Genomic DNA, 12,762 nt, shown 5'->3' with positions numbered 1-12,762 from the left:
AACTTATTGACTAATCTGTCCCACTGATTTGAAATGTCACTTTTATGGTATAACAGATTCTTATACGTATATATATATATATATTTTAATGTATTTATTTATTTATTTTTGGCTGCTTTGGGTCTTTGTTGCTGTGCGCAGGCTTTCTCTAGTTGCGGCAAGCGGGCTTCTCATTGCGGTGGCTCCTCGTGTTGCCGAGCACGGGCTCTAGGCGCGTGGGCTTCAGTAGTTGTGGCACACAGGCTCAGTAGTTGTATCTCACGGGCTTAGCTTCTCCATGGCATGTGGGATCTTCCTGGGCCAGGGATCGAACCCATATCCCCTGCATTGGCAGGAGGATTTTTAACCACTGCACCACCAGGAAAGCCCCTTATACGTATTTATATTTCTCTTTTCAGAGCTGTCCTGACTCTTTCTTGCCTATCTGTTATGTTTGCCATTTCTCTAAAATTCTTTTTATCTTCTTTTTGATTTAAAAAATTTTTTTCCTCTTCTTGTTTGTTTCTCTTAAGGCATTATCCATTATGTTCATTCACTCGTATTATTTTATTTAATTTATTTAATTAATTAACTTATTTATTTTTGGAGGTGTCGGGTATTAGTTGCAGCACGTGGGCTCTTTGTTGCAGTGCGTGGGCTCTTCCTTGCGGCTCGTGGGCTCTCCAGTTGTGGCGCGTGGGCTCCAGAGTACGTGGGCTCAGTAGTTGCGGCGTGCGGGCTTAGTTGCCCTGCAGCATGTGGGATCTCAGTTCCCCAACCAGGGACCGAACCTGCATCCCCTGCACTGCAAGGTGGATTCTTAACCACTGGACAACCAGGGAAGTCCCCACTCTTGTATTATTTTAAATTTAGTCCTCATTTCTGAAACTTTTTTCTTTTATTTTGAATTCTGTCTTGAGTTCTATCATCTTACCTAATTCTGGTTTATGCTGTTCTTTCATCTTTTTTTTATTATGGTAAAATATACATAAAACAAAATTTATTATTTCAACCATTTTCAAGTATACAATTCAGTGACATTAAATACATTCACAATGCTGTGCAACCATCACCACTGTGCAAATTCAAAATAATTATGTCAAAAGATTGAGCAGGACATCAGAAAGATGGAGGCAGCAGCATAGCTTCTGAATCTCTCCAAACCCTTTCATGGAAGAAGATCAACTAAAACCAAACACCCATAGGTGGCATTTATCAGCATTTACCATTTCCAGAACTTTTCCACCATCCCAAACAGAGACTCTATAGCCACTAAACAATAACTTCCCATTCCCTCCTCGATCCATGTTCTTTCATCTTTCGCATTGTTTTTCCTAACATCTTTTAGCCCACTTTGAAATAATAGGTTACAGTTTTGATCTGTTTTGTGGACCTGTCTTTTCCAACTTGATTTTATTGTCTGAAGACATGCTATTCTGCTCCTTATTCTCTTTTTTCTTACACTACCTCTGTACGGGATTTGATCCCAATCCTTTTCTGTTACTGATTTTTGGATGAAAAAAGTTTTACAGCACTTTGAAAAGGTGGTGCGAGGCCATGTGGAAACATGTTCTTCATGGCTGTTTCATCAATGCTTCACTTATACTGCTTTGGAATAACTGTTTTCCAGGAGGCATAAACCAGTGGGCTTTACCATTGGACAGAGTGCAGAGAAAGGACCCCACGAAAGCTGATCACCTTAGCAGAAATGACTTAGTTATGATTTCACCCAAGATTGGTCACAAACCAGCCTGGGAAACTCAAGGCACCAGAGACAAGGCATAATGCCATCTTTCCTTCTCTCTGCCTCAGCTCTCAAGGATTGGTCACCTCCATGTTATTAGTAACTATTATTTGGTTTCTGTTCATAATTACTATCAGGAGACACAGCACTTAGGGGCCTAATTACACTGCCCAGCTATGCACCATTCTTCTTCATCTTGGCTTCCTGTCCACCAGCAGGAACCTGATTTAGTTTTGTTCTCCCTTCACCACAGCCCAGTAATTTTTGTGCATGACTCTCAGTCTCACCAGAATCTGTATCTCTCACTCTGCCCCAACATTCCACCCCATCATTCGCTCCCTGAAGTGTACTCTAGAAATTTCGGTCAACTGGATATTTTACCACTGTTCACCATCTCTTATGAAACCAGAAGACGAGCAGCTTTCTTATGGAATGACGGAGAACTTGTAAAGATAAAACACCAGTCTGCAGGAGAAAGGGAAGAAGAGAATGATGGAAATCGTTTCTGCAAAACTAGTTTTACATTACGTTTTGTTTGTTCCTGGTAAAGAAACTGAAATCTTCTAAACATTAAAAAAAAAATCTAAACCACTAAAGTCAATAATACAGGAATATAACTTTTGAAAAAAAGTTCTTTGGCTGCGCAGCATGTGGGATCTTAGCTCCCCAACCAGGGGTTGAACCCACGCCTGCTGCATTGGAAGCGCAGAGTCTTCACCACTGGACCACCAGGGAAGTCCCAGGAATATCACTTTTAAAGGAGAAGTTATAAACCCCTTGGTTCTATGAACTGGAGATTTTTAGTAAGAAGTCATGTATTTTAAATGACTTGGAGCTTTAAAGGAAGGAAGGAAGGAAGGGAGGAAGGAAAGAAGGAAGGAAGAAAAAGGGACTTCCTTGGTGGGGCAGTGGATATAATATCAAAAGTAAATTAATTAATTAAATAAATTTAAAAAAGAAAAAAAAATGCTGAAATCCACTGACTAATTATTCAGGCTATTATATCTTGCTATTTCCAGATACATCCCTTTATAAACTTTTGGTAAAAGGTTATCGTATGTCAGAACAAATGAATTACAGACTTTTCTATTTTTCCAAAATTTGAGAAATTCCCTTACATTTCTCCCTTCAAATTTTATAACAAGGGAAAAGTAGTGACAACCCTTATACTTACATTCAATTGCATCATCTGGCCACATGCCTTCTACATCAATCAAATATCTACAAAACAACAAAATTCGAGTCATTTGTAAATAAAAAGGAAAGAAAATCAAGTTTTTGCAAAAAAAGGTCCAATTGTGCTTTACAAATACAGATAGAAAAATCCTAAGAAAATATCAGCATATCTAATCAATAATTATTAAAGCATGATATATACCATGACTACAAAAAGGCTTTATTCCGGAGTTTCCCTGGTGGCGCAGTGTTGAGAATCTGCCTGCCAATGCACGGGACACGGATTCGAGCTCTGGTCTGGGAAGATCGCACATGCCCCGGAGCGACTGGGTCCGTGAGCCACAACTACTGAGCCTGCGCGTCTGGAGCCCGTGCTCTGCAACAAGAGAGGCCGCGATAGTGAGAGGCCCGCCCACCGCGATGAACAGTGGCCCCCGCTTGCCGCAACTAGGGAAAGCGCTCGCATAGAAACAAAGACCCAACACAGCCAAAAAAAAAAAAAAAAAAAAAAAAAAAAAACAGGCTTTATTCCAAGGACCAAGGATGCAAGGATAACGCAACTTTAGAAAATCTATTAATATAGTTATTTACATTAATACAACAATTTAATCAATAAATGAAAGAGAATAAAATACAGGACCAAACTGGCAGATGTTAAAAAGTTATCTGATAACATACAACGGTCAGTTTCGGTCAAAATGCTTTGTACACTAAAAACAGGAGACTTAATATGACAAGAGTATTCATCAAGAACCAACAAATAACAAAAGACAAATTAGGACAAATATTAACATCATATCTAAAAAACCCTATCTAACCAACCATAGGAGCCAGAAACTTAGGAATCACCATCACTGACAGCTATTTCTCCCTCACCCTCATCCTCAACCCACCACCAGTGCTGACAATGATACTGCCTACATACCTCTAGAATCTGTCCACATCTTTCCACCAAAATGACCACCATACCCTGGTCCAAGCCACCATTATGCCCAATTTCTACACAAGTCTCCTAACTTGCTTCCTCGCTTCCACTCTTTCTCCCTGCAGTGCATTCTCCACTCGGTAGCAAAACGATAGGTTGAAAATGCAATTGGGTATGTTCCACACACTCACCTTCAACAAAAATAGTTCAATGGTTTTCTATTACTCTTCAAGTCTGAAACCTTAAACATAAGCCTGCACGATCGAGCTCCTACCCACACTTGCAGCTCCATTATAATGACATGCTCCCCCAACGGCCCCACCTTCCTGGCCAGTTCCTCCAACACAGCATATGCTTTCCTCTTAGAGGGTCTTTTGCTATTCCTTATGCTCAGAAATCTCTCCCCAACGTCCCTATCTGGTTAATACCTACTCATCCTTCAGATATCAGCTGAAACATCCCTAAACCTTCTCTAATCTCCATGATGAGATCAAATCCTCCCTAAAATATGCTCTCATGGTACCATGTCCCTCTCCTTGGCACCTGTCAGAGTTGTAATTCTACATGCAGAGTGTGATTCTTGAATAGCTATTCCCTCTCTGGACTGCTAGAATTCACAAAGGGCAGGCAGGTCAAGTCTCCTCACTCACAAAATTTCTCAAGTCTTTTTGCTAGCACCCAGCACAGTGCTTAAACATAACAGATGCTCAATACGTATTTCCTGCATGAACAACCATACATTGGTACAGTGTAGCAACACCCACAAAAAGCATAAGGGCATAAACTCCTTGATGCAGAAGTCCCATTCTGAGTGAAGTTAACTGAGACAAAGCATATATATTCAAAGATGTTCACACAGGAATGTTCATTACTTTGATGTTTTATAATATCAAAAACTTCTGACTTGTACATGTTCATCAGTAAGCAAAGGAACAATGCAGCCTTAAAAAAAAAAATAAACCGATCAACAAAGGATTAATCTCCAAAATATATCAATAGGTCATGCAGCTCACTATTAAAAACACAAACAACCCAATCAAAAAATGGGCAGAAGACCTAAATAGACATTTCTCCAAAGAAGACATACAGATGGCCAAGAAGCACACGAAAAGCTGCTCAACATCACTAATTATTAAAGAAATGCAAATCAAAACTACAATGAGGTATCACCTCACACCGCTTAGAATGGGCGTCATCAGAAAATCTACAAACAGCAAATGCTGGAGAGGATGTGAGGAAAGGGAACCCTCTTGCACTGCTGGTGGGAATGTAAACTGATACAGCCACTATGGAGAACAGTATGCAGGTTCCTTAAAAACTAAAAATAGAATTACCATATGACCCAGTAATCCCACTACTGGGCATATACCCAGAGAAAACCATAATTCAAAAAGACATATGCACCCCAATGTTCACTGCAGCACTATTCACAATAGCTAGGTCACGGAAGCAACCTAAACGCCCATCGACAGGTGCACGGACAAAGAAGATGTGGTACGCATATACAATGGAATATTACTCAGCGATAAAAAAGAACGAACTTGGGTCATTTGTAGAGACGTGGATGGACCTCGAGACTGTCATACAGAGTGAAGTCAGTCAGAAAGAGAAAAACAAATATTATATATTAATGCATATATGTGGAATCTAGAAAAGTGGTACAGAAGAACCGGTTTGCAAGGCAGAAATAGAGACACAGATGTAGAGAACAAACGTATGGACATCAAGGGGGGAAAGCGGGGCAGGGCGGGGGTCGGTGGTGGTGAGATGAATTGGGAGATTGGGATTGACATATATACACTAATATGTATAAAATAGATAACTAATAAGAACCTGCTGTATAAAAAATAAATAAATTTTTTAAATTCAAAAATAAATAAATAAATAAACTAATTAAAAAAAAAAAAAAAAGAATGAGGTTGGGAGACTGTCAAAACAGCACACAGATCACACACTCAAGCCCCGGAAGATGGGGAACTGCCTTAAGTCCCCCACTTCGGATGACATCTCCCTGCCTCACAAGTCTCAATCCGACTGGGCTAGCTTTGGCAAGGGGACGGAGCTGGATCAGGAGCTGCTGCTGCCATATCTGGATCAAGTTCCAGTTTTGGTCTCTCATCCAACACCTAGTCAGACTCGCCTAGCACCTCAGCTGAGAGGAGCAAATTAGGATAGCTCAAAGAATAGGCCTCATACAGGATCAGCCTGAAGGAGTTTATGACCCTGGAAGAAATGGATCAGAAAAAAGGATCCGGGGGACTTCCCTGGTGGTGCAGCGGCTAAAGACTCCACACTCCCAACGCAGGGGGCCCGGGTTCGTTCCCCGGTCAGGGAACTAGATCCCACATGCATGCCGCAACTAAGAGTTTGCATGCCACAACTAAGGAGCCCACCGACTGCAATTAAGACCCGGCGCAACCAAATAAATGAATAAATAAAATAAAACAAATATTTAAAAAAAAGATCGGGGAGTGTGTGATCTGTATGATGCACTTTGTTTATGAGAACCCAATTTGATTTCTGCTGTGTATGCAGATCACCTGGGCTGTACAGATGACTGGCTGATGAGATCCTTCACGTGCCCCTCCTGCATGGAGACAGTTGATGCAGCACTGCTTTTGTCCTACGAGACTAACTGAGCCAGTGTCTCTCACCTGACTTCAAGTGAACCATCATTTTTGGTGGTTTTGATCTTTTGTGGTTGAGCCCAAAGAGCCAGGGATTAGGAATTAAGATCATGCATGAAAGTTTCCTAAAAATTCCTGAACGGCTGCAGATGTTGGGGAAAAGCACGTGATATTTTAGAAATTTAGGGGGAAAAAGGAGGATGGTATTTTTATGTAAAGCCTTCACCCAGTGTTGAAAAATATAATTGTTATTTAGATCTTGTTATTCCTCCAGTACATAGGAATTGTGTAAAGTGTTACAGCAGCTGTATATGTTTCAACTGTGTGCCAAAGATTAGGATAAAGATAGTGGTTGTTTTTCCTAAGTGAGATAACTTTCTTCTTCCCCCTACCCAAATTCTTTTCTGAAGTTGCTGGCATTTGGGTCAAGGTTTTATGAAAAGCCACATTTTAGAACACTGGCACAAAAAAAGGAGTTTTAAGCTGGTCTGCATAGTTCTTTTTTTGTTTTAGAATAAACATAGAGCACTTATTTTTTACTTTATAGGAACTCCACAAGTTAAGGTCCCATTGTTCTTTTGCTGTGATTGTTGTTACTATTGATGTTGCTGTTTTCTGTCTTTGCTGGTTCTTTCTAATCTACCATTTGTCATTATTGGCATATGATCATCTCAGGGTCACAAGATGGCTGCTGTAAAACCAAATATCATATTCTCACAAAACAAGGAGGAAGCAGAAAAAGAGCCCAAATGGTCATTTTCCTAATGCCTATTTATCTTTTCTCAGAGAAAAATATCATTCTCATAAGCACAATAACAGCCTTCCCTTAATTACTCATTTGCCAAAACAGACTGATATGACCATTCATAAGACAATTCATGGCAAAGAGGGATATGATAATGATTGTCTTAGCCTAACAAGGATTTATCCACTCAAGCTGAATGCTTCACTCCTCAAAAAAGTCATAAAGCTCTATGAGCAAGGAAGAACTACTAAGTGACTGTTAAGTAAACCATCAGAATTGTTTGTCCAAGACCATACGATTCTTTCTTTCCACTGGAAATGGAATTCATTGCCTTAGGTCTTTTTCAATAGTGTACTATTACTGTTGGGGCTGGCTCTGTGCTTGAAAACCAGCTGAAAACCAGTTATAACCTGTTACAAGTGCTATATCTGTTTGCAGTTAAGAAATGCAGAATTCAAAGTGATCTCCTAGCTTGTAAGCCAACTGAGATTCACTGTCCCTCTTCTATAAAAAAAATGAGCTAATGTGTCCAGAAACTAACTCTAGTAAAGTGGGGTTTAACATTACCCTTTCTTATGAGTTTCGTCAAATTATTTTGGTTGTTAACATGGTGATAATTAAAAGTCAAGGTAAATTTTAAATATTAAGAATTCTGATGTATTGAGCTTGAATTATGCCACCATGCTTATGTAAAAATGAAAGTGGCACCATGGTTACACTGAGAAAAGTTTCTCAGTTGTAACCATTTTGACTTCTTCTTTCCTGTGACCTCCTTCCCTGTTGTCTTGAAGCACAGCAAAAGGATACTGCATGTCTTCTTACTGTAGTGCTGAGGTTATTGAAGTTATATAAAACACATCTCAGTCTCTTGTTTCTTGGAAGGAAAGTCCTGCTAGTTGACTGACAATTCTAAGCAGGGAGAATTAAGAGAAATGTGTTTCATGTTTTGCACACAAATGAAGAATTTGTATAATCACGACTTCACAGCTGTGATCTCAAAAAAGAAGGAATTTCTCTCTTTCTATTTTTCTTGCAATTAACGTAAGAACACTCTAAATCTCTAAGCTTCTGAAGCGTTAGTAGAGATGGTCTAGTAAAGATGTAGTTGTAATGTTTTACCCATTTAGCATGTGTTTATTTTTCCTTATGTACTCCAAGGTGACATATTTGTTCAGCTCAGTGATATTACAGCTAAAACAATCATTCATTAGTAAAAGGAGAAGCAATCTCAACCTAACAAATCAGAAGTGTTTCTTATTATTTTATACTGAGTTGAATATTTGACTCTTAACACTTTTTGCTACATACAAAACACAAGTCTCTTGAAGGGTTCCTCATAAGTGCATTATACAAGGATTTAGTATGTCCTAAGCACTTAAAGATTTGACATTCAACTGTAGTAGTATATCCATGTTGGTTACTTTTCTTACGAGCCCCATGATGAGTTGGAGAAACACTGAAAGAATTAAGAGTATCAGGTTCTATTAAATTGTTACATGTATCTTGCTTAAGTTTGTGCTCATTTATTTATATCCAACTACATAAAGCAAATTTGGAGGAAAAAAAAGAATAATAAATAAATAAGAATGAGGTCTCCAAATATTGTCAGACGAAGATGTCCTCCATATATTAAATTATAAACCAGAATGTCTAAAACACTATACCATTAAATCACAGGTACAGTCAGTTCTGTATATCCAACGGTTCCATAACCTGCAGATATGGAAGCCCGACTGTACTACACCATTTTACATACGGGACTTGAGCATCCGAGGATTTTCGGATCCATGGGGAGTCCTAAAACCAATCCCCCTGCAGATACCAAGGGACCATTGTATATGCTTATATCTGCATTTTTTACGTCTGAAAAAATATGTGCTAAATTATTACTGGTGGTAACATCTGAGTAGGGGGCAAAATTGCCTTCCACTTCATACACTTCTCTGACTGCATTTTTTGCATTCAGCTTACATTAGCTTACATTACTATTGTAAACAGAACAATTTAAACATGCTCTGCCTCTTGGGGTTGGCAACTCACCTGCACATGAGGTAGCCAGTCCTGTTGAAACCATGGGTACAGTGGACACCAAGAAGTCTGTCTAGAAAACAGGGAATATGGAATTAAGTAAGCGAAGTAGATACACTAAAAACGAGTTATACAATTTTCTGAAGAGTAGCCTTTATTAGTTACCACAACACTACCACTATCCTGAAAAGGAAAAACTCTGAAGAAAAGAGTGTTTTTGCAGGAACGTACTATAAAGAATTAACTACTATACAGTCAAAATTCATTGTCTCTGGGAAATTTTGCATAGCCTCCAATCAGATGCAATAGTGTGGACTGGAGAATGCCCATCAGGAACTGATCTGACTATAGAAAAAGGGAGTGGAAAAAAAAAACAGGCTATCAGAAGAACAGAATTTGTTTTTGAGTGAAACAAATGGAATGCCTTCACTTTTAATGCTCAATATTAAAAAGAACAAACGGTTTCTGAAGGGCTCTTGGGGTCCCCAAAGCACTTCCATTCCTTCTCTCCTTCACTGCTCCTCACACGCCACGGGTCTATGTGCCTGGGGAGTTCTCGGGTTAAGTAGCACCGTTCTTATTTCACAATGAAAAAGTAAGGCTGGAGAACGTAAGCCCAACCTGCAGAGCAGGCAAACAGAAAAAAGACTAGAATCGAGTCTCAGATTTTTCCAACGATGCCACAGTATTTTGTGGTCCAGGACTTAAAAAAAATTATATGAGAGAGTAAATTAAAAACAACAACATGTAGCTGATCTCTGCAAAAGCTATGTCTGTGACTAGGTGGTGTCTGGCATTCGTCATCTCCTGCCTGGAATACTACCGCCCTACAATTCTAACAATCTCTTCTATTTCAACTGATCCTCCACATGGAAGATGTTCTCTCTCTAAAATATAAACTTGGCTGGATTGCCCTGTTGCTTAAAAATCTGTTGTAGCAACGCAACTTCCCTAACACGAAGCGTCTGCAACTTCTCCAGAGTGCCTGCTCCTGTCGTCAGTTCGGCATCGGCTACTGGTACCCCTTTCCAGACACTCATGGGTAGTGCCTACCTTTACCAACATTCTAGCACGACTATGTTATCTGGAGTTACTGACCACAGCCAGATCTCCACTTCAGCTGCTTCCTATCCAGGTGTTCTTGAGTGGGACATCACAGCAAGCACTGAAAAGAATTCTTCTTCACTCGGAGACTTTACTCTGGCACTCACTGACCGCCACACAGCTGCCTCCTCCATGTTTCTGGCAGCCCAGTATGATAAAACTTCAGACGCCAAGAACATGGTCCCTCTACATCCATCGCTTTCTGCCAGCCTTGCTCAGGGAACACCATCTCAGATTCCAAATCAGGGGCAGAGCCGCCTGCCACTTCCCTGCCAGGAAGGAAGCCAGGTATATTACTATAACCAAGGCACACTGGGGTCTTTACTGTATGGAGAACTTGGCTCCTGCCCGCAATCCTACGGCTCGGCGTCATACACAGGAAGTCGGGCCTCTGGGCAACCAGAAATGGGAATGGGACTGAAGGAGATTCAGCCCACAAATATCCGACCACCAGCTTCCACCTCTGCAATCTGCCACCCTGTGTCTGCTCAACGCATCACAGAAACAAGTTTTCAAGGTGAGTACACAAACGGCAGAGAAAGTTGAAGAATGAGGTCGGCATTCAAAAATGGGGTCAAATCGACAGCTGGGAAGGGCTGTAGAGACAGGTAGAATTTAGATCCTGAGCCTTTAATAACCACTACCTTCGCTCAGTGCCCTCTGTTTTTAGACTCTATATAAGAACACCTAGGGCTTCCCTGGTGGCGCCGTGGTTAAGAATCCGCCTGCCAATGCAATGCGGGGGACACGGGTTCGAGCCCTGGTCTGGGGAGATCCCACATGCCGTGGAGCAACTAAGCCCATGTGCCACAACGACTGACCCTGCATCCTAGAGCCCGTGAGCCGCAACTGCCGAAGCCCACGCGCCTACAGCGCATGCTCCGCAACAAGAGAAGCCACCGCGATGAGATGCCCGCACACCGCAACCAAGAGTAGCCCCCGCTAGCCGCCAACTAGAGAAAGCCCGTGCACAGCAATGAAGACCCAGTGCGGCCAAAAAAATAAATACGTAGAATAAATAAGTTCAAACAATAAATAAATAAACATAAATTAAAAAAAAAAAAAAAAAAAAGGAACACCTAATGCAGGTGGGAAGGTGGGAGGGACACCGTAAAAGTCATCTATGCTACATGTACAAGAACCCCGAGAGCACACCAATCGGTACCACACTTTTCACTGCTGTAGCCGATCATTCCCCCCTGTACTGCCACACTGTAGCACTCCCTTCCCTCATCTACTGCTATAGTCTCTTTGGAAGGTGTTTCAGAACTCTTGTTATGAGAGTGCCAGTTGAACTGTCCTCACTTCCTTCATTTATACCAGGATTGAAGACCTTGTGGTCCGAGATCCTGTCCAGAGAGCAAGCAGGCTAAGGCTCTGTCTTTGTTGATGTATTTCATCAGAAAGGGCTCTACCCCCTCTCCTAGTTCATGGTGTGACGTGTTCTTGGCCTCTCGGGAAAGTGGGGAGAATGGAAAGGACCCTATATGAGAATGCTAGGCTCTGTAAAACATTTCAGGTTTTTAAAAATAAGACTCATTTTGTATTGGACTTACAACAGTCCTATGAAATACAAAGAAAGCCGAGAATCAGTGACAGGAAAGGATCACCAGTAAGAACTACAACAGTCACCGCTTACCTCGTAGCATAGGGCACTGTCCGTGGTCCTTAAGAAGAGTTAGTAGAAATGCCTTTGCCCATCTTGCCCCTGAACCCCTTGAAAGGTACACGACTGCTGTGTTGGTGTTTAGGGGGAGCATCTCACTTACCAGGGACTGACTTCTCCCTTGATTCCTCTGTAGTGATGGAGACTTCCCCGCTGATGAAAAATTCCCTGGGATTGCAACCTCCAAGCCAGACAGCTTTCCTATGGAATGACAGAGAACTTGTCAAGGTGAAACACCAGTCTGCGGGAGAAAGGGAAGAAGAGAATGATGGAAATCGTTTCTGGGAAACTATTTTTACATTATGTGTTGTTTGTTCCCGGTAAATAAACTGAAATCTTCTTAACAGTAAAACAAAATCGAAACCACTAAAGCCAATAATACAGGAGTATAACGTTCGAAAAAAATTTCTTTGGCTGCGCAGCATGTGGGATCTTAGCTCCCCAACCAGGGACTGAACCCACGCCTGCTGCATTGGAAGCGCAGAGTCTTCACCACGGGACCACCGGGGAAGTCCCAGGACTACCACTTTTAAAGGAGAAGGTACAAACCCCTCGGTTCTATGAACTGGAGAGTTTTAGTAAGAAGTCAATATATTTGTTGTTAGGCACATTTTATGTTAGGCTGTCTCCCTGCACAGGATGCAGGCGCCTTGAGAATGGAAGTCATATCCCTCTATAGTGCGTCCCTCTTCTTTCTGCTTTGCAGTTTGCTGCTCCACTTGTTCAACCCCACCTAGTAATAACCTATACTTCCCTTGTTCCTGTTTT

At 41.2% G+C, this 12,762-nt stretch overlaps 1 long non-coding RNA gene across 1 annotated transcript; it reads right to left on the bottom strand.

Annotated features, from left to right (window-relative positions):
* Nucleotides 1-964: 964 nt before the first annotated feature.
* Nucleotides 965-9,483, bottom strand: LOC132377016 (uncharacterized). The gene is made up of 3 exons (XR_009506501.1): nucleotides 9,237-9,483; nucleotides 2,898-2,944; nucleotides 965-2,188 (listed from the first exon to the last, which is right to left on the bottom strand). It is a non-coding gene; the product is annotated as an uncharacterized LOC132377016 (long non-coding RNA).
* Nucleotides 9,484-12,762: the final 3,279 nt, after the last annotated feature.

The sequence above is a fragment of the Balaenoptera ricei genome, chromosome 13 (assembly GCF_028023285.1).
Source record: "Balaenoptera ricei isolate mBalRic1 chromosome 13, mBalRic1.hap2, whole genome shotgun sequence".
In the NCBI taxonomy this organism is placed as follows: Eukaryota; Metazoa; Chordata; class Mammalia; order Artiodactyla; family Balaenopteridae; genus Balaenoptera; species Balaenoptera ricei.
Note: the sequence above shows the minus strand (reverse complement) of the source record. Positions and strands in the feature narration are given on the sequence as shown.